The sequence below is a fragment of the Ailuropoda melanoleuca genome, chromosome 10, assembly GCF_002007445.2.
Source record: "Ailuropoda melanoleuca isolate Jingjing chromosome 10, ASM200744v2, whole genome shotgun sequence".
In the NCBI taxonomy this organism is placed as follows: domain Eukaryota; kingdom Metazoa; phylum Chordata; class Mammalia; order Carnivora; family Ursidae; genus Ailuropoda; species Ailuropoda melanoleuca.
Genome location: NC_048227.1, coordinates 88,584,045 through 88,606,792, shown reverse-complemented (window position 1 = coordinate 88,606,792; position 22,748 = coordinate 88,584,045). Strand labels below are relative to the sequence as shown.

Genomic DNA, 22,748 nt, shown 5'->3' with positions numbered 1-22,748 from the left:
TCACGGAATTTTATGTCTGTGAAAATCATCTAAACACATGAGCATTCCAAAGCAAAGTTACCTAACTACAAAATGGAAATCTGCTGTCTTAGCAAGACCTCAAATGATAGTGCACTTGACAATGCAAACAATGCTTTATGCAAACTCGTCTACTTATAAAGGATATCATTACTAATTTCTTTATCTGAAAAATGCAAATAATATCTCCCTTCCCTTGCCAGGCTTCTGGGAAAGCTAATCTATCTAGTATCTTTTGAGACTGCCCTGAAACTGTGCTAAATTGGAAACTCACCTATGCAAGATGAAAGGTGAAGAAGCAGTTTATTTTCCATAAATAATGACAGCTTTATGTTTATTCCCACTCTGCATATGAGAGCAGGCAGCAGTTCTGAGCCATGCAATTCACAGAAACACTGAGTACCATGTTATCTGTTATGAGAGCAACAACTGTGTTTAATGCAGGGGTTCTACATTATCCTATATATATTTAACACCTACACGTGGAGAAACTGAGACCCAAGAAGACTATGTGGCTTCCCAAGTCATTAACTAATGGCAGAGACATACTCTAGGTCATGTGATTCCAGTTTAAGGCTTTTTCCCCACTCCATGCGTCTGTCCTCGTTGGAATACAACAGCTGGACTGGTGAACCAGTAGCACCTCTCGGTAGCCCTAGAAGGTCACTATGACTCTTTGTAGAGCAAAAAGCAAAGAAGATATTGCACAATCCAGGCAGACAATAAATCTCAGTTACTGTTCTGGGTTTCAACCGTCCAATTGGAATGGCTGACTGTAAGCCAAGAGAGCTGAGTCCTACACCTGACTCTGCTTCTTAATAGCTCTGTGACCTTCGGCAAGGACCCCAATATTTCATTGCTGAAATGAGGAGACTAGGTTACGTGATCTCTAGGCTCCTTTCCAATTTTAAAAATTCTATGATTCTCGTACTGATTTGTGCTAAATACATAGATCTTACAGGCCACATGAAGACCTGGGCTAAGTGCTTTATGAATGTCGCCCCATTGACTGTCAACACAGCTCTGTGAAGTGGGTGCTTGGTAGCCCTCCCACGTTATAAATGAGGAAGATGAAGTCCAGAGAGAGCCAAGTAATTGGTCTAAGGTCACAATGCTGGTAAGTGGGATTTAAAGTGAATAGTTTGCCTCCAAAGTATCCTTTGTACAAAATGGGTCAGAGGGATATGGGTGGGAATAGAGTTCTATTTTAAGAGAAGGCAAGACATAAACCCTAAAGAACAGCAACTCAGTTCTACCTCCAACCTCTTCTGTGGACTAACCCAAAGAATTACAGCAGATACTGTTTTGCTCTCTAAAACAATGCCCAGTATCTTCACAGTTTGGTCCATGCTAGTTGCAGGCAGAGTGTGTCCTTTGCTTATATTAACTACGGTCCTTTGATTGCACATAATCCTTATTTACCACAGTATTAATTTTAGGAATTCAATATGACTAGTTTTTTAACTTGTTTTTCTGATGGAGACAGCCATTATTTTTAAACCCCCAAAGGGAAAAGCTACTAAAGACTTCCATCTGTCTGCAAGCACTGACAAAGAATTTCAGCGTTCAAACTCGTGGCTGATAGGCCTGCAAAATGCCTATGTTTGTGCAGCTGTATGACATCCTGATGCTCTGACACGCACAACAGCCCCTAGACTTGCTACGGGATATTTAACAGATTAAATAATATCACTTGATTGGGGGTTTAAAGAAACTCTGACTGAGTAGAAAATGGGATCACTTTGTAAATGGAAAACGAATTTTATTGCTAAATAAAAGCATTTTAAGGTCTGAATACCACTGTGATCACAATAAGCAAAGGGTTCTATAAACAGCTTTGATGGCTCTATGTGGAAATATCAAGAACTTTAATACACAAGTGAAAAATAAGAAAGGAAGCAACCAACCTTCTACCTTTCTTCCCTTAGTAACCATCTCCTACAACTCCCCGAGTCTGGGGTGGGGAGCAGGTCATGGTGTATGGAGGTTGTACTGTGCTTGTAAAAAAGAAGAAAAGGTCGACACATCTCCAGTTGGCAAAACATCAACTGAGCGAATTTTACCTCCTCTATGTTAGGATAACAACCACTCGGTTTGCTGAGCACAGGCACAGGGATGAAACTTTAGGAGAGAAACTGGCAGATCTTATGTATAAGTCGTACAATAAAGTCAAATGAAATTTCATAATTTTTAAGGAAGTGGCTAAATTTTGCTGAGATACAATTATGAAAAATTTCCCATCGTGGATGAATGTAACAGAAGTATTAATAAAATAACATATTAAACCTGGACCAATATCTTTAGGTCAAAAAGCTGGTGGATAAATAAGAGCCCTGAGAATCTACCTATAATGTGATAACTATGTTCATAGTCCACCAGTCCCCTGGTAGTCACACCAAGTCACCAAGGCTGGTATCTGAGAAGAGAATGGCGGCCACATGCAGAATTCCAGAACATCTACCCAAGGCAGAAATGAAATGTACAGGCTTATCCAGTGTTAGGCAGGATGCTGGGAGAAGAATTTACGTTATAAAGAATCTCCAGGGTCCCCAGATTTATATCCTTGTAGTTCAGTTGAGAGGTGACTGCAACAACCAGGCATCTGAACTTGGAGAGCAGTGAAAATGGATTAGACATGATGAATGGATCCAAGGGACATTGAGGAAGAAGTGAGGAGGCAGGGGAACTGTCTAGAGAAATCACGGAGAATTCTATGGCTTGAACCTCTTTGAGGTGTGGTGGGATGTCAAGAGAGGACTTGGAGAGAGACCTATGGCTTGGGTTTAGGCACCATGAACTTCAGGTATTGGCAGGACATTCAGGGGAAGATGTCCAGCAGACAGTCAGAAATACATTATTGGCGCACTAGCAGGAAGTCAGTGCTGAAGTTATTTGGGGGAGTCTTCCAAACAAAAGCGGCAGAAAATGATTACATTAGAAAATGATTACATTTAGAAGGCAGGAGGCTGTACATAATAAAAAACCTTGAACTTCTCCTATACTGAGAATCAACAGGTACAAGAAAAACTTTATTTGTTGTAAAGTGACAAGTGTGGGGGATTCTGGGACATGTTTATGGACTGAGGGGAAAGAGCCTGAAGGGAGAGAGAACTGACTAGCCACGTGGGGATGGGCTTCTCTCAGGATAACAGTGAGACTCTGGGTGAAGAAGGAGAGCCTGAACCTGACTTGACGAACGTGAGGAAGCGAGCAGGACGTCAGGGGATGACAGCGCCAGAGATGTGAAGAGGAACGCAGCAGGATGGTATGTACTTCAAGCGAGAACACACACTACTGGAAGCAAAGCGGACAGGAACGGCAGTCGGGAGTGGATCACGTCAGCGGCGCAGGCCGGGGAGAGCAGAACCTCCATTATGGAGTTACCAGGGAAGCATCGCCAGGGAGAGGGGGGTTCCAGACAAAACAAGACAAGGAGGAAGGAGAGGTCCACAAAAAGATGAGGCTGTAGAAAAATCTGCTTACTGTGAAATGAAGTCATTCATTCATAATTAATGTACTGAGCAATTATTATAGACAAGGTAATGCACTGTAGCCCTAACAGTGAGCAAATATGGATTGGATCTCTGCCCTCAGGAAGCTTACCATCTATGAGAGGGGCTGACATTATTCAAGTAACCATCATACCAATACAGAAACCTTGTACACCGTGAGAGCACGGGGATGTAAGTGGCCGGAGGGGCTCAGACTGTGGCAGTTGAGCACTACTTCTTGGGACAGGCATGCATGACACACTCTCCAGGTTCTGTGTTAAAATTCAGGGCAAAGCTGTTTGAGGGTTATTGAGATTTAGTCTAGTTTCATAACAGTGCTTAAAAGGTAGAAATATCCTATCCAAATTAGGCAGGAAACCATTTAAAAGTCACTGAAAAGCAAAGGATTAACATTCCTTAGTTTGTACACCTAGTGAGAGAGAGAGAAAGAGAGAGAAAGAGAGAGAAAGAGAGGCAGGAAAGAGACAGGAGACAGGAAGGGGTGGGGGTGGGGAAGGGAGAGAATGCCATTAGTTGTTTTTTTAAGAAAATAATTTTATAGTAATGATGCCTTTAGGGTTGAGTTTAATTTTTTTTTTTCTCCAACATACTCACTAAGGCTATCCCACTTACAAGATGTTCTATTTTGGTTTCTTTCTTTTAAAATGACATGTGTGTCAAGCAAGCATTCCAGAGAACGAGTTGTACCAGCAGAACTTGGGTAGAACACCACAAGGAAAGCCTCGGAATCCAATTAGGGCACCATCAAGCCAACAAACTTTTTCCAAAATTCTTTTCTGATATAATTTTTATTAAGATTTGCAATACTGGCCAAAAGGAATGTTGAATGTGTACTAGAATGATGGGGGTGGAAAAGCCCATAACTGAACTTCAGAAGCAGCTAGCTGTAATTCACCAACTTTCCCAGAAGCCATAAAAGTAACTTTTAATTGTTGTTGTTATTAAGCAAGTAGAGGGGGAAAAAAAAAAAGGCTGCTTCTTCGAGGAGCAAGTATATGAAGAAAAAGTAACAGTCCTCCCTACTAGATCGGGAGTCCCATGAGGACAGGCACCGAAAGCGTTTTATTCCAGGTGGGTGCCCCCACCCCGCACCCAGGCCACAGAAGGTACTACATAAACATTTACAAAATGAATGACTAAATCATGGACAAATGTTTGGCAATAATGAACGTACTAGGCCTGGCCTAACTAGGCTATGATTTCTTTTAGTGGGTCTTTAGATTTTTCCCGCAGAGGAAATTGTTTCCAACGGTGCCTTCCTGCAGAACTCCAAATATTTTGAATGATAACATAACAAACACTGAAGTCTGAAATTGAGAAAATATCAAAGCCAGCAGGAAGGATGATTAACACTCGTAAGAATGGTACAGACATTGCTGACAAATTTTTCAGGTGAACAAAGGCTTACTTGAGGCTTACTGTGTCCTTTTAAAAAGACAATCCACCAAAGACAAACAACTGAAAAAAAAAAAAACAACAGTTGGAATAATTTACATGTGAAATAATCTTTTAAGAATTTTGTATTTTTACACAGCAATGAGTGGCGAAAATTAATGTTTTCAAGAGCCACCCCTCCACACACCTCACATGGATATTTCCTTCTTCCTTTTCAAAACACATTAGGCAACTCAGACTTTTCTGCAGTCTTTTCATCTTCTTTCTCCTAACTGGGGGACTCAGAAGGGCAATCTAGTTTCACAGTCAAGAAACTGGAAAGGCAAATTATCTAAACTGAAACCAAGTCCAAATTGCCTCTGTTTTTCCCCTGGTTTGGGGCATTACGTGCGAGAACTTAAATCTCTCAGAAAATGGGGAACCACATAGAAAACTATTAAAACCATATATTTAACCTGAGATAAATTCTGTCATGATATGACATTATGGATGTTTAGTTCTGTATTGATACTTTAGACTTTGTTTTTTTAAAAATATTTTTTATTATATTATGTTAGTCACCATACAGTACATCCCTGGTTTTTGATGTAAAGTTCGATGATTCATTACTTGTGTATAACACCCAGTGCACCATGCAATACGTGCCCTCCTTACTACCCATCACCAGCCTATCCCATTCCCCCACCCCCCTCCCCTCCAAAGCCCTCAGTTCGTTTCTCAGAGTCCATAGTCTCTCATGCTTCAGACTTTGGATTCACTAAATACATCAGAAACCGGTAGAACTACAAAGCCCTCTGCATGGTAGCCCAGTGTTATGGCAAATGTCTGACTAGACCCTGTAATGTGCCCAATGACTAGGAATCACTCTTTAAGACTGACAACCAGCAGCAAGTTTTTGTTCCACTCTCAACAGAAAATACCACCTCTCTAATCTCACCTTTCAACTAAGAATCAAACATCTCCTATTATACCACTATCTTAGGGAGAGCAAACGTAAATGGAGAAATGATTGACTCTTCCTGTGCTCTCTACTAAAGCTTCCAGAGAAGTAAGAAAATGTTTTGTTTTATCCTTTAGTTTCTTTGGCACCCTGGTGATACCTAGTATATGCTGAGAGAGAGAGAGAGAGAGAGAGAGAGAGAAAGAACGAAAGAACGAAAGAAAGAAAGAAAGAAAGAAAGGGGAGGGAGGGAAGGAAAGGAAAGAAGGGAGGGAGGGAGGGAGAAAGAAAGAAAGAAGGAAAGGAAGGAAGAAGGGAGGGAGGAAAGGGAAGGAAAGAAGGGAGGGAGGGAGAGAGAGAGAAAGAGAGAGAAAGAAAGAGAGAGAAAGGGAGAAAGAAAGAGTCATTTTAAGTAAAAACACAGACCTATTAGTTCCATTGAGAGAAAACAAGGGCCTTGGGGCCAGAAACATTTCAATTTAATAATCTGTTCTTCCACTTCCTAGCTGGTATCTTGGGCAAGTTATTCAAGCTTTCACAGTCTCTGCCTGATCCACAGGATGGGAGGATACAATTTAGCATTCGGGTTGTTACGAGGGTTAATAGAAATAACATACATAAGGGGTCACACTGCATCACCAATGTCAAGAGAGGTCAATGCCTTCCACTACTTCTTCCCCTACTCCTACACAAACAAGCGGGAAGGGGGCTGTTAAAAGGTTTTGTGGGGAATAAATTCTAGAAAGTGGGTTATTTATGATCTGGAGCAACTGGGACAGTGAAATTTCTTTGAAAACTATTTCCCTGGTCTTCTAGAGGGCTCCAGAAAAACAAAACACCCTGTCCAAAACAGACTCCTGCACAGAGTCACCTGTGTTCTGCACAGGTCTCAGGCCAATTGCTGAGAGTAGCAGGGACCAACTAGCACTCAAGGGAAATCACCATCATCCTACAGCAGAAATGCCCTGAGGAAAGTCACAAAGCAAGAAGGCTGACATCACCTACAAGAACGGGAGAGAACAGCCAGAACTGGATTTGGCTCTATTTCCCACCAGCTGGCAAGGGGCACAGTTTATTTTTTACACTTGTACCTGCAAAAAACAAAAAAGTAAAGTAAAAAATCCCACAAACCAATTTTACTCAAAAGACTTGTTGCATACTCGGCGAACTCTTACTGAACCATGTTGAAAATTCAGCTATCAAACTGTCTACATCTCGTTGACCTACAGGGTGTTGCTGTGTTAGACACGACGTGTCGCTATAGCGGCCAAACACAGGAAGTTGCATTTTACTCCTGTTTCCAAATATGCCTAGTGTCAAAATCTGAGGAGAAAAAGAAGTTCCGTTTCATGATTCTATTAACTTCAGATTCTTTACAATTAAGGCCACCTTTAAGTTCAACATAGATACCTAAGTCCTAAAGGACTCACACTTACTGAGGCTTACTGGACTGGCTAAGAAAGCATTATCAAGGGGACCTGTGTTTATTCTGTACCACTCCCTTTTTGAGATCCAACAGGAACCTTGTGCTCTTTCTTTTTGCCCCCAGGACTAGATACCGGACAATAAAAATAACTTTAGATCGGCACTGCAAAGCCATAAGTACTTACTAATTAAATCCTTATCAGTAATTTCCATTGTATATAGTAAGACTTCATCTTTAAAAGTCTTAGGATATTGAATTCTGAATCTGCAATATCAGGGTCGAATCCAAGAGAAATGTTCTCACTTGGAAGAACACCGAAGTTCTTTGACTTTTAACTGTCCTTAGATTGAGTGTTTGGCCGATTCTATCTACTCAGTGCCTTAAAAGACTAAAGTGATAGGGTCACAACTAATGGGTGTGGAGCTTGGCTGAGAATTCCTGCACACCCCCCAACTCCCACTCCAGCACCCTTTGGATTCAGATCAGGGCCCAGAACAATTGGGTCTTACATGGAGCTTTTTAGGAATGCCTTGTATCTCAGCCATCTCAAGATCTAACTCACTTCTAGGAAACTCCTGGTCCAACAGATGCCAAAAAATTAAATAATCTCTTAGGCGTCTGGAGAGTTCTCCACCCTTTTGAGGGAAGATCGAGGATTGCTAGATTTTGATGCGCCCATCTTTCTAGTGTGTTTACATGGCTTGAGGGACCTTTTCCATTTTTATATTAAAGAATTTTGAACCTCACAGAGGTGGGTATGTGTCTGAAGCATTATTTTCGTGCCTTGTGACAAGATGAGCAAGTCCACCCAATCTGTCCACTCCAGTGAAGAGTTTAACAAGAGATAGGAAGCCATTACCAAAAGCCTGCTAGGTTTTTGCGATGTGTATGGGACATAATACCAATGTGTTTAGTCATCTTCGAATTACCAACCTGACTCAATGGGGCTGCTGCATTTTTTGGCAAGAATATTCTTGTTCTTGCTTTACTCTCACAGGTGTTTTAACATTATCTTTCTTTAGCATCCTTATTCATTCTATTTCTTATTTTAGCAGCTTCTGGTGAAGAAACATGTCACTCTGCTGGGTATCAAACACATCTAAGATAATAAAAGCATATAGAGTATGAAAAAATCAAACACAGAAAAGACAAATATATATGTAGTGACATTTGGGAATAAAGCATTTCTCTAAATAGTGTGTCTCACATTCAGGGACTTCAAAGATTATAAAGCTAGTCAGGTGGTACTTAATAGTGGCTGACTACACTGGGATTCACGTTTTCATAAGCACTGTTTTTCTTAGCATTACACCATCAATTTGGCGCTCCACTCACGAGGTAATGGTTTCTAACGCAGGTATGGCAGAAACAGTGTTCACACAGACTAATTTTAATTCTACTTCATATAATCTTTACATTCCATGCCTCATCTCTTAAGTGGCACTACCTAGTGACTCAGGTTGCTTTCCATCGCTGACAAACACCTTCAATGCAACCTCTTCCTCAGGTCATATCTACTGCGTACGTGGCACTATGGAAGGTGAGCAGGGAAGAAGCTATAATCTGTAATTAAGTGGAATTGGAGAAACCAGAAAAAAGACAAGGGATCCAAGCTGTTTATGGGCCATTGTGAATGGATCCCAGTTTGTAAACCTGTGTTTTAAGGATATTGTTATGGCTGAATTTTGTCCCCCAAAATTCATCTGTTGAAGTCTTCACCCCAAGCACCTCAGAACACGACTGTATTTGGAAAAGGCCTTTAAAAAGGTATTTAAGGTAAGATGAGGTCATAATAGGTGGGCCCTAATCCAATTACTGGTGCCTTGGTTAAGATAATAGAGATAGGATAGACCTGTAGTTCATAGACCACATGAGAACACAGGGAGAAAGCGACAAGGACAGAGCCTCAGAAGAAACCCAACCTTGATCTTGGACTTCTAAGTACTAAGTTCTGACACTCCAGAACTGTGAGAAAATGAAATTCTATTGTTTAAGCCAACCCAGTCTGTGCGAATTTGTTACGACACCCCCAGCAAACTAATACAGACTTTTACTATTATCTGTAAAGCTGTTTATTCACACACTGAAGACAGAATGAAAATGTCACACAGCTTCCAACCTCATCTCTACCCCACCCAACAGAGGGGAAAAGTTCTTTAAAGGCTTCTGCTATGATCACTTTATAACGGCTTTATAAATTAAAACATCATCATTTGAAAAATGAGTTCTGACAATAAGTGTGTTCTGACATTCCATGGTCTGATGACTACAGGGGATTCAGTCTTTTTAAAAGTGTACAGTTCTAGATCCTTTTTAAAATCTCCAGTTTGATTTTACTCTTTTCGTGTTTTCTTTAAAAAAACTGGCAGCCGAGTACTTTCCAAGCGACAGCACACTAGTTGCACACATATGTATATAATTCCATTTTAGTAGACTTTAGGAAAATGAAACACTGCTCTGTTAGGCACACAGGAACATTCAACATGAGCTCAGTTAACTCGTTCTGGCTTATTCCAAGTTTCCATCCTCAGCCAGCTCCTCCACAGACAGCCTGGCAGGTCAGCGCGAGTTAACTTTACAAATGTAGAAGAAATTTGGAAAAACACAGAATCCCTTTAAATAGATGAAATCGGCAATTGCAATCCTGAATCATCCTGTCAGGTTGCCCTGCTCAGTCCTGTGGGCGACCCAGCTGAGGCCAGAAACATTTTTATTCTGGAAGGAAGGTCCAAGGCAGTGCTCAGCAGGCCCTCATCAGAGCACCTTAGACAAACAACAGTGGCCTTTTCTTGGGGAGGCTGAGAAACCCTTTAGAAAAAGCTTTTAAGAGACCCCAATTAAGACTGGAATTTACTTCACACTGGGCAATGTACTGCAAAATAGGCACATCACTGAAAGGAAAGACCCCTGAAGTACAAACAGGGGCAAAAATAAAAAGCCAAACGTTTCCAAAAGAAACATATGAAAAGAATTTTTAAATAAATGATTGCTTCCTTTTGAAGTTTTCAGAATTTGCTGCCCACATTTCTAAAAGAGAAAAGGGCTCGGCCTCCTTTTTAGAAAATAGGTCTTACTAAAATCTTTCTTGCAGTCCCTCCCACGCATTATTAAACACCTGTTTTCATCCAGCCCCCTGCTCTGTCACTTTGGTTCCTCCTTAAGTAATTAGCATGCAGCCACCTCAGATGAAGTTCAAGGAGGTCTTCCTAAAAAGGCAACAGAGTTGAAATTCTGTGTCCTTTCTTAAACAGTAATTGTCATTCTGCAGATAACTTCTTTCCCTTCGAATGTAACTGCATTTACCTCAAACCTGACTGTTGTGGGAAATGAATTATTTTGCAGTTTATAATATTAGCAAAATGTACGTAAGAGCAAAAAAATTTCTGGCAACGAGATTTTGCCAAAATTGTACTTGACAATGGGAATACTTGCTCATATTAACGACCAAATTTATCAAGACACTGGGTACAGAACATCAGTGTTTCTGAACTGGACATTTTGTATCCCAGAACGCCGGGATCACGCCCTGAGCCGAAGGCAGACGCTTAACCGCTGTGCCACCCAGGCACCCCTGTAACTTCTACCTCATGTCAAGAGAAGACACATTGTTAATGAAGAGAATTTTCATCTGAAGCTACTTTTTAAACATTGCCAATCTCCAGATGATGTTTCTCATGTTAAGAATCTTCTGGAATGCTTGCTGAAAATTTAGATTCTGAGACCCCTCTCCAAAAGATGGATTTTGCTGTTACCCAGAAGTGGATATTTTCCCCAGGCATACTAGGTGACTCTCACAATCAGGCAAGTCTGTTAAAAACCATTATTATCACAGAAAACATATTTTTAAATTAGCCCATTCAGCTATAAAACATTAAACTTCTGTAAGATATTTTTTTTAGACTATAACAAGAGTAGATCAAAGTTGAGTTCTCATGTGACAATCACTCGAGAAAGCCTTTTGAAATTAATTAAAAGCTATGAGCTAAAGAGAAAAAAATCTACATAAAGACAAAATATTAATTGTGGTTAATTATTAGTGACAGTGGGTACTTTTACATATTATAGCAAGTTTGCTTTGCTACCTTATGACCCAATCAAGCTATCAACCAAGTAGAAAGCCAGAATAAAGATGCCTTCTGATAGTAGGTCTCAAAAAAAGCCAAGACCCATGAGCTTTTCTCAAGAAGCTACCTGTGTGCTCTGTCCAAATTAGGAAACAGACCCAGAAAAGGTAAGACCCTGATCTTGCAACCCGGAGATCCATTACAAGAGGGAAGTGGAAGGATCCCCAGGATGATATGAAGAGAGATGCAGGGCAAAAGCTGGGCAGCAAGCTTAGAGGAAATCCAGTCCAATCTGGATTCACTTCTTACAGATGAACTTGACAGAATCACAAAAGTGTTTGAACATACTGAGAAGAGATTCACAAAACTGGGGAAAGAGTTGGGGGTGAGTATGCAGGACCCTTCACAAGCAAACAAAAACACCAGTAAGGAAAGCAAAAGCCATGCAGGAAAGAAAAAGTAATCATGGTTTACCACAAGGCTTAGCTATCATCAATTTTTACATAGTTATACAGAATACTGTTCTAATCAAAAGCACAATATAAGAATGCTGGGAACATGGGAACATGGGACGATGGGAAATGCGTGATGGGGCAGGGAGACAGGGGTCAGAGAAGGTGTGAAAAACAAAGGTATGTTTCTAATTTCCATACTGTGAGGTCAATAATAATGTGTCAAGCTGAACAATTGATAATTAGCAATGTAAGCATGCTATTTAGAGACTGGAGGTGAATAATAACCAGTTTAAACAACTGTACACTTCTTGGACGATACTTTCCACTCAGCTTGTATCACTCTATTAATATTCGACCTGACAAGACTGAGCCATTCATTTATTCCACAAACAGCTGTGTCAGGCAAAGATGTCAGAATAAGAAGGAAGATTGGGGAACAAGATAAGGTCCCTTAGCTCCTGGAGCTTAGGTTCTAGTGAAGGGAGACAATGACAAACAGGATAATCTGAAACGTCAGTGCAATGAAAGGGCAGAGAACTGTAGCTTGAGGTGGGTGGACAGGCTCCTCTAAAGAGAGCTGGACAAGGAAGGTCTCTATGAAGCAGGTCATGCTGGAGCGAAGATAAGGAGTCAACTTTGTGAAGAGCTAGTGGAAGAGTGTCCCCTACCTCCTGGATAGAGAGAGCAGTAACTGCCAAAGTCAAAGGTAAGACTGAGCCAGGTTTATCTGATGACTGAAACAGGGAGTAAAGCTACAGTATGGGGGTGAGGGGTGGTGGGGGGGCAGGCAGGAGGAGCAGGGACCAAGGGTCATAGAGGACCATGTGTGGCCTTGAGGGCCAGAGTACAAAATCTAGATTTCATTCTAAGGGCAATGGGAAGACACAGGAAAGCTGTGAGTAAGGAAGTGACATGATTTATGTTTTAAAACAGTACTTTCGCTGTTGCGTGGAACAGGACTTGCAGAAGGCTGAGAACAGAAGCAGGAGATCAGCTCAAGTCCACTACAGCTATCCGTGCAATGAGCGGTCAGGGGTTGGATGGGGGCATTGAAGACAGAAGTGAGGGGCCTGGAGATATATTTTGAAAGGAAAATGTACAGGGCACGCTGATGGTTTGGTGTGAAGAGGAAGGGAAAACTCAAGAAGGATTCCTCAACTTCTGGCTAGAATGAGTGAATGGTTGGAGGTATCATTTGGTGACATGTGGAAAGTTCAGGGAAGAAGGGGTTGGGAGGGTAAACTCCAGCCTTCTGTTGACACCTTTTACTTGGGAGATGCCCACGAGAGATCCAAGCAAAGCTGCCCAATAGATGGTTGCAGATCTGAGCCTGGAAGCCCACAGCGAGGTCGGAGTTGCAGATACCCCCCAGGTCTGGTGTTCACTTCACCTTGCTGGATGATCGCAGATGACCTCTTGGTCCTGCCTTCTGTCTCCCCCAGGAAATCAATACTGCACGTGGCAGGCAGATTCATCCCCCTGGGGCAAAGCTCTAATCATTTCTCATTTGATAAAAAACTTCAGTGGTTCCCACCACCTGTGTGGGCCAGAATTCTTGTCCACCCCTTCTGTACTTTCTGGCCTCCCTGATTTGTCCCCACAGTTCTCCAGGTGTCCCTCTCCTCCCACCTTCCTTTCTGCCCATCTCTGCCAAGTAGATGAGCCATCTAGGCACAGACCCTTGTGGGCAGGGTCTGTGTATGATTCCCCTTTGAATCTTACCCCACTGCTGCACACAGAACCTTCCAGGTAATTACTTCAGTTGGATGAAGGTGCCACCCTTTTTCCTTTTAATATCGCTTCACAAAACGAGCCCAACTTGCAGGAATATACCCACCCAGCACACGCCAGTGCAGCTTTCCCAGGTTATTCTTAAGCAAAACACCAGTTCAGTCCCTTCTTTGTCAACCAAAATTCCCTTGGTGTTAATGGCTGGAATGTCATCCTTGCCAGAAGGTTTATATGAATAAAAACATCCAGCCCCTTGAAACCAAAATAAATGGAGGAGTAGTAAGCAAATATAAAGGATAACAGACCAAACTTTTAAAAGTAATGTTATGGGCTCATTGCCTTCTGGGGAACAGAAACTGTAGTTTTTGGTTTGGGTTCCCCTGCTTCAGATAGCAACGGAATAGAGGGTGGACCAGAAGTATTTATTTTCTTAAGACTATTTCCACCTCAAGAACACTTTTATATAAGTTGAGTCCTCACTAAGTATGTATCTCTACTCCCAAGAACAGAGACTCCCAAGAACAGGCAGTTAGCCTATTACACTGAAGTCCCTCAAGACAAGAAAACGCATTGGAACTTCTCCTTTACTCAGCCAAAAGACGCTTAATTAGAAGATCAACAGCCTAGAGTCCTTATCTCCTTCCCTGCTGCATTAAGTAGGCAAAAAGTGAAGTCTGACTCCCCCACTGATTGTTATCCCCTCGGACTTCTGAAGATAAAATACACTGAAGCTAAAAATATCTGGGATATTACTCGTCCACCAGACCTGATAAGCTGCGGACTAAAGAGAAGAAAATGAAGTTCAAATGTCTGCTCATTTTCCTTCTCTCCACGTGAGTGACTGCATTTGCATTATGATCAGACAAGCTAAGAAGAAAATTCAACTCAGAAAGAAGATGGCTACGGTAGGACCGATATTTTTGTTTTCATGATGAATGCACAAGAAAAAATAAAGTGGCTGAAAAGCAGCCAATGAACTTAAAACCAAGTCTGAGAACAGCTAGAGAAAAGCTGATATACTTACAGGCCAGCTCGTGGCTTTAATTCCAGGGGAGGTCCAAGGGCACACGGGATGTGGAAGTCCTGGCTACGACTGTGCCCAAAGCAGAGAAAAGCGGGACTGTCACACTACCTCCTCAGAAATGAAATTCCTCTATTTCATCCCACCCCCGTCTAGGTTTCTCTTCATGTAGAATCTTTATTTTAAACCTGCCTTTTAATACTTTTGTTATTTATTATAAAAATCACTGTTCAAAATTATATTTTATACCATTTTCTTAAAATATTTATTTATTTATTTGACAGAGAGCATGCATGAGCAGGGGGAGAGGCAAAAGGAGAGAGAGAGTCCTCCAGCAGACTCCCTGCTGAGTACAGAGACCATGAAGGATCCTGAGATTATGACTTGAGCGGAAATCAAGAGTCGGCCACTTAAGGGGCACCTGAGTGGCACAGCTGGTTGAATGTCAGACTCTTGGTTTCGGCCAGGGTCATGATCTCAGGGTCCTGGGATCGAGCCCTGCAACAGGCTCATGCTCAATGAGGCATCTGCTTGAGACTCTCTCTCCCTCTGCACACCCCCCCGCCATGCGCGTGAGCCCACATGCACACACGCTCTCTCTCTCAAATAAATAAATCATTTAAAAAAGACAAGAGTTGGCCGCTTAACTGACTGAGCCACCCAGGTGTCCCATATTTTACACCATTTTTAAACGGCTTATTCCTTTATATGACCATATCCCAATTAATTGAAAAAATTTCTTGGTGTTCAACTGCTATTTCCAATTTTTGGCTTTTAATAAACATTGTCCCAGTGAGTAATTATTTCCTTCTCAATATGCTTCTGAAAGTGGAACTGCCGGATCTGAATGTATGCACATTTTAAGGTTTGTAATATACATCACCAAGCTGCTCTTCTGATATGTTGTGTCACTTTAAACTACCACAAGACAATTGTCTGAGAATCATTCTTTTAAATCCTTGCTCAATTCATAGGTGATCAACAGTATCTTTTTTTTTTCATTAAACTGCTGAAACTATTTCAGATACCAATTGGTAAATTATGTCTCTTCTTTGATTAAGTAACGTGGGCAAGTTAATTCTCACGGTTTAGTTTTCCCCATCTGTAAAATGGGGATATTAATAGTAGTTACCTTTTAGGGATGTTGTGAGGATTAAAAAGTTAATTCAAGCGAGGCATTTAAAATAGTTCCTCACCTACAGTGAGTTCACAATTATAGCCATCATATTTTGAAAAACGTCTGTTTATGTTCTTTTCTTGTTTTTCTATTTGAGCCTTTACTTTTTTTCTTGATATTTTTTCTTACTGATTTTTAAGGGTCTTAGTACTTGAAGATATTTATCAGTTTTCCATATACAATGCAAATATCTTGTCAACTTTATGATTTCCTTTTTCAATTTGCTGATGATGGGTTTTTTGCTATACATAAGTTTAAAAACTTAGTATCATTAAATCATTCACTCTTAAATCACAAGTTACAGAGATCCAACATTCAAAAATGAGAGAAACAGCAAAGGAAATCATGATTAACTCTAGTTTGTAAGAAAGAAAAGAATCGATCAATTTGACGACATGAAAACAGTTTTTATGAAAAATAAACAAATTTAAGAAGAAAAACATAGAAAAATGTTTACAATACATGATAAGCACAAGGCTAATCTCCTTAACACGAAAATCTGTAAGATTTGCCATAACCAATTCAGAGAAAAAGAAATACAAAAGCTCTACTTCACTCATAATCAAAGTGAGATGCTTTTTGCATATAGATTGACACGGATTTTTTCAAATTAATTATGCATAACATTGTAGCTATGCATAGTTATGTAGAGTGTTCACTGCACAAGGGCACTTAAGCAAGGCAATGAGTTGGGACATAATTCCTGCTAATGTTCCACCGGGTAAATCTGTGCCTGCAGGGCTGCCTCACCCAGAGGGAGTGAGTTCAGTTTCTCACAAAGCACTATATGGTCAAAGAGAGATCTGATATGCATGCAGTGTTGGTGAGAGTGCAGAAAAAGGAATTTTCATATACTGAGCAGATATACTGATATACAGCCTCTTTGAGAGTAATTTGTCAAAGTCTATCAAAACAAAATATACAAATCTTTTGACTTGACAATTCCACTGCTAGGATTTTACTGGTCCATGTAGTTCAAGATGTTTAGATAAAGATGCTCATTTCAGCATTTTTCATAATAGCACACACACAAAAGAACCCCAAAACAATACAAAAATACAAACATAAAAGATAAAAACATAATAGAGTCCTTTTAAAAAATTATGATATATCGACATATTGCTTGTTTATAGGATTAAAAATATCAATATGGAAATATTTTGAAGTTATATTACATGAAAAACTCAAACTCTAGAGCAGTAAGTATATAACATGTCTTGCTTGTGTTTTGATTAAGATACATATACTTGAATGAAAACTTTCTGAAATGAAAACCAAAAAAAAAAGTTGTTCATTCCGGGTTATAATTGGGAAGAGACTGGGGGTCTGGGAGGGAGAAAAACACACTTTGAGCCTGACTCATCTCATAAAGTTTTACTTGTGATCATGTGCATGTTATTTTCATTAAGGAAAATAAACCCTATCCATTTTTGCCTTCATGATTTCTTCCTACACCAGGTTTACACAGAAATGGTAAGTACTGGGCGCTTGGGTGGCTCAGTCGGTTAAGCGCCTACCTTAAACTCAGGTCACAATCTCAGGATCCTGGATTAAGCCTCGCATCCGGTTCTCTGTTCAGCAGGGAGTCTGCTTCTCCCTCACACTTTCCCTCTGTGCTCTCTCTCTCTCTCTTTCTCAAATAAATAAAATCTTAAAGAAAGAAAGAAAAAGAGAGAGAAAGAGAGAGAGAGAGAGAAAGAGAGAAAGAAAGAAAGAAAGAAAGAAAGAAAGAAAGAAAGAAAGAAAGAAAGAAAGAAAAAGAAAGAAAGAAAAGAAAAGAAAGAAAGAAATGGGTAAGTGTTCTGGGCCCTGACCAAGATATAAAACCCAAAAACCCAGATAGACAGAGGTTCTATCATGGCCTAGGTGTGACGCTGAATACTTCATTCACTTGTTCCCTTGTCTCCTAAAAATCAAAGAGTGGCTTCCTCTGCTCTTTTAACTCAAGGGCTGAGGTCAAATAGCCAAGAGCTGGTCTGTGTGGCACAGTCGGGGTGGTGTGGTGCTGAACAAGACAGAAGAAATGGTTACTAGATTTAAATACCACCCTTCAGATAAAAGAGCCAGAGTAACACATAATTCTTGAAGTAAAAAACAAACAAACATAACCCTCATTCATAAGATCATTGGCTTAAAGTGATCAGGCTGTTCATTGAGAGTATTTGTTGATTCATTCATATATTCAACACACATTTATTGTGTCCAATCCACCATGCCTTGTACTTGGTCAGGGGAATACTGAAGTCTCAATGCTTCTAGGACATGAGGCCAGAGGGTACTGAAAACACCCTCCTTGGAGACATATCTGTTTGGCCTGTGCTTAGAAATAATGGATGTAATCCTCAATAAAATACTAGCAAACCAAATCCAGCAATACTTAAAAAGGATTATACACCATACCCACGTAAGCTTTATTCCAGGAATGCAAACTTGGTTAAACATCTGAAAATCAATTAATGTATTTTACCATATTAATAGAATGAAGGACAAAAAACTATAGGACTATAACAGAGGGAAAAAAAGCCTTTGACTCCTGTATGACAAAGATGCTCACAAACTAGGAACAGAACGGAACTTTCTGATAAAAGGGCATCTATGAAAAACCCACAGCTAACATGACACTAAATGGTAAAAACTGGTTGTTTTCCCCCTTAGATCAGGAAGAAGACAAGAACTTTCACTCTTGGGCTCTGTCATGATGGCTTTACTAAAGGAGACCACCAGCCTTGTGGGACTGGCTGTATGTGAGTCATACAAGAGGCTAAGAATATTGTACACAGATTCTTGACGTTCTTGAACAAATTCCTAAAAATGCAGCCTATAGAAAGTATACAGAACAGATTACAAATGAGAAGCTACTCTGAGTATGGTTAAAGCAGAACCAGATGTTAAGAAATTAGAAGACCAACTTCAGGGTGGCCAACTAGAAAAGGTGATTCTTCAGGCTGAAAATGAACTAAGTCTGGCAAGAAAAATGATACAGTAGAAATCATGGGAGCCTTTAGCGGAAGAGCCTCCTGCTAACCAATGGAAATGACCAATATAATCATGATTAAATGATTAGTGTGTTGATGGGAAGCTGATATAATTAAATGTTCTGTTGCATTTAAAAAAAAAAAGTCTACTCTTTCCACTGCTATTCAACATCATAGTGTATAATAAGTGAGGGCAATCATACAAGGAAAAGAGATAAAAGACATTCAGATTGGAAAACAAGAAGTAAAATTATCTCTATTTGCACCTGACTTTGTATATAGATCTTGTATATAGAAATCCTAAGGAGTGCACTGAAAAACCACTGGGACTAAAAAATGAGTTGAACAAGTCTGCAGGGTATAAGATTAATATATAAAAATTTATTTTTGTATATCTATACACTAGGTAGCAACATTCTGAAAATGAAATAATAATATAATTTCATTTATAATAGTATCAAAAATAATAAAATACATAGGGATAAATTTAACAAAGAGCAATACTTATACATTGAAAACTATAAAACACTGTGGAAAGAAATCAAAGAAGATCTAAATAAATGGAGACATTTGTGCTCCCAGATTGAAAGGCTTCATATTGTTTTTGTTTTTAAGACTTCATATTGTTAAGAGAACAGTGTTATTCAACACAATCCCTATCAAAGTCCCAGCTGGCTTTTTTGCAGAAATTGACAAGCCGACTGATTAATACAAAAATGCAAGGGGGCTAGAACAGCAAAAAGAATCTTGCAAAAGAAGCAGAAAGTTAGGGCTCTGCCTGGCTCAGTTGGTAGAGCACACAACACTTGATCTCAGGGTTGTGAGTTCGAGACCCACATTGGGTGTAGAGATTTTTTAAAAATAAAATCTTTAAAAAACAAAAATTAAAAAAAAAAAGAACAAAGTTAGATGACACACTCTTATGTTTTAAAACTTACTACAAAGCTATAGCAATCTACACAGTGTGGTATATTAATAGACATACAGACTAATGGGACAGAAGTGAAGTGTTCAGAAATAAACCCTTACATATACTGTCAATTGATTTTTGAGAAGGTGCCAAGACAATTCAAAAGGGAAAGAATCATCTTTTCAATATATGGTGCTGGACAACTAGATATCCACATGGAAAAGAATGAAATTGGAGCCCTACAACACACCACACACAAAAATTAACTTAAAGTGTATCACAGACCTAAATGTAAGAGCTAAAATTATAAAACTCTTAGAAGAAAACTCAGGTGTAAATCTTCTTGACATTGGTTATGCAATGGTTTCTTAGATATAACTCCAAAAATACAAAGAAAAAAAAAAGATAAACACAAAATAATCAAAATTTCAAAATTCTGAATTGCAAACCATATCAAGAAAGTGAAAAGACAACCAGAGAATGGGAGAAAGTATTTGTAAATCACGTATCTGGTAATGACTTATCTCCAGTACATAGAGAATTATTTTATCTCAATAACAGAATGTCAAATTACCCAATTAAAATTGGCCAAATGACCCGAAAAGATTTTCCAAAGAAGACATACAGATGGCCAACACGTACATGAAAAGTTGATCGATGTCATTAGTAATTAGGAAAATGCACATCAAAGCACAATGAGATACAACTGCACATTTACTAGGATGGCTACAATCAAAAAGATAAATAATGAGTATTGGCAAGGATGTGGAGAAACTGAAATCCTCGTACACTGCTGGGGGGAATATGAAATGGTACAGCTGCTTTGGAAAACTGCTTGGCAGTTCCTTAAAACTTAACATAAACACAGAATTACCATGTGACCCAGCAATTCCACTCCTAGAAATATACCAAAGAGAAATGAAAACATATGTTCACCAATAACTTGCACATGAAGTTCACAGCAGCACCAGTCATAGAACACAAATGTCTACCAACTGATGGAAGGATAGATAAAATGTGGTATGTCCATACAGTGGAACGTTATTTGGCAATGAAAAGAAATGAAGCAGTGATACATGTTACAACATGGATGACCCTTGATAACATAATGCTATGTGAAAGAAGTCAATCACAAAAGGGCATGTGATGTATGTTTCCATTCACACAAAATGTTCAGAAATAGCAAATAGATTAGTGGTTCATTAGGACTGGGGCTGGGGGTTAAGTAGGCTGGGAAAAGAGATTAATGGTTGCACAACACTGAATACACTAACAAATAACAAATTGTACATTTTCGGCAGGTGAATTTCATGGCATGCTAATTATATGTCAATAAAGTTGTTTTTAAAAAACAGAAATAATGGCTCTAACTGCATGTTTTCAGAAAAAATGATTAATGGTCTTCCTAAAACCTAGAGAAATAGATGCAGCCCTAAGCTGAAAGTTCAAGAGACTAAAATCAAGAAAGTGAAAAGCAAGCTGACCCGTGGCCTAAGATGATTATTTTACAAAAGCCCAAATCAAATATCTTTCATAGTCAAGCATAACTTTTTGCTTACATTACTTTTTGTATAAATCAGCTGCACAATTTCTCGACATGATTAGTCACTTTATTGGGAATTATAGCAATCTGGGTATTTTTTGCTGTACTGGGAAAGAGCTAGGACAGTCATATTTTAAGATTCTACTCTGCTTCTTAGTGATCAGTTATGTAATATTCTTTGCTTTTTTTTTTTTTTAAAGATTTTATTTATTTATTCGACAGAGATAGAGACAGCCAGCGAGAGAGGGAACACAAGCAGGGGGAGTGGGAGAGGAAGAAGCAGGCTCATAGCGGAGGAGCCTGATGTGGGGCTCAATACCATAACTCCAGGATCATGCCCTGAGCCGAAGGCAGACGCTTAACCGCTGTGCCACCCAGGGGCCCCATATTCTTTGCTTTTTGTAAAGGCAAAATTCACTTTTCTAATACTAGCCCTGACAATATTTTGCAGCAAAAGAATTAAATTCGGGGCGATACCTTATACCTGTTGTATTCGAGTGCTGATTTAATTCTGTAAATTTAAAATATTAACTCCTCCTTAAAATGAAAGAAGTCACCCTGTTTTAAAGTAAGACAAAGGAAAGGAGCCTCATTTGCACAAGATAGTTTACTACAGTTAAGATCCTAATCAACACCCCCCCTTTCCCATCCCCAAAAGCCAGCACTATGAAGTCTCTGAGGTTCTGGTGCTTTGTACAGCCTTGTCCTTAACAGGAAGGAAAGGTGTGATCTTTTTTTGGATTTTGATTTCTCTCCTTTGGAGAAGGTTCCTCCTTTGTGGACATTAACATCAGCCCCAGCAAAGCTTATGATTTTTCAGGGTGTGAAGCTCGCAGTATAAACAAACCCATGTGGGGGGAAGTTGGAATGGTAGAACGCTATCTAGTTGGGAGATATCCTGGAGCTGATTTAAAAAAACCTTCATCTGTGCCCTGTCACTTCCTTTCAGCAAGATCCTGTTAATGTTTACACAATTTTAAAAGTGTATCGGATATCTCAAGGAATAACGTAAATGGCCCCTTTGAGGTTTTTTATTTTTTCATGTTGATGGAAAAATATCAAAATAGGACCTTTTAAATTTATTTCATTATCCAATCACAAGTAATGCCACCAAAAAGCTGTTTATCCCTACCCTGCTGGAGAAACGCCAGGCGTACCTTCCTTCCCCTTTTTAAAGAAAATGGAAAAAACAAACTTTTTAGACAGATCATTGCAACTTAGAAATGTTACACACGATTCCATAAAACGAACTTTAGCCTTCGATAACTGAGTTTGTGAGGTATATGTCCCCCAGTTTCATAGCTTATGTGTCTAACATAAAACAAATGATCTTTTGAAAAGATTAAGCTTTTTAAAAGTTAGTATTCAGAATTCTGCCAGGGTAAGAGAAAGCAACGGGCACTTCTACTCCGAAAACAAACCATAAATCAGTTGACAAGCTTGAAAGAATTCAGTTCTAGTTTGTTCGGAAGCCAAGCGTAAATACAGAAAAACCTGTTGGCACGTCTACCTTGCTCTCTAAGTTTCGCGTTTTAAAAACACCGCAATACGCAAGTGGCGTTTCTCGTAACTTTCAGGCTC

The 22,748-nt window shown here is 39.6% G+C and overlaps 1 protein-coding gene and 1 pseudogene across 6 annotated transcripts in view; one reads left to right on the top strand and one right to left on the bottom strand.

Annotated features, from left to right (window-relative positions):
• Positions 1-22,748, bottom strand: part of PHACTR2 (phosphatase and actin regulator 2) — a 252,458-nt gene that overhangs the window by 100,919 nt on the left and 128,791 nt on the right. The window lies entirely within an intron of this gene.
• LOC100470739 lies at positions 18,435-18,785 on the top strand (annotated as a pseudogene).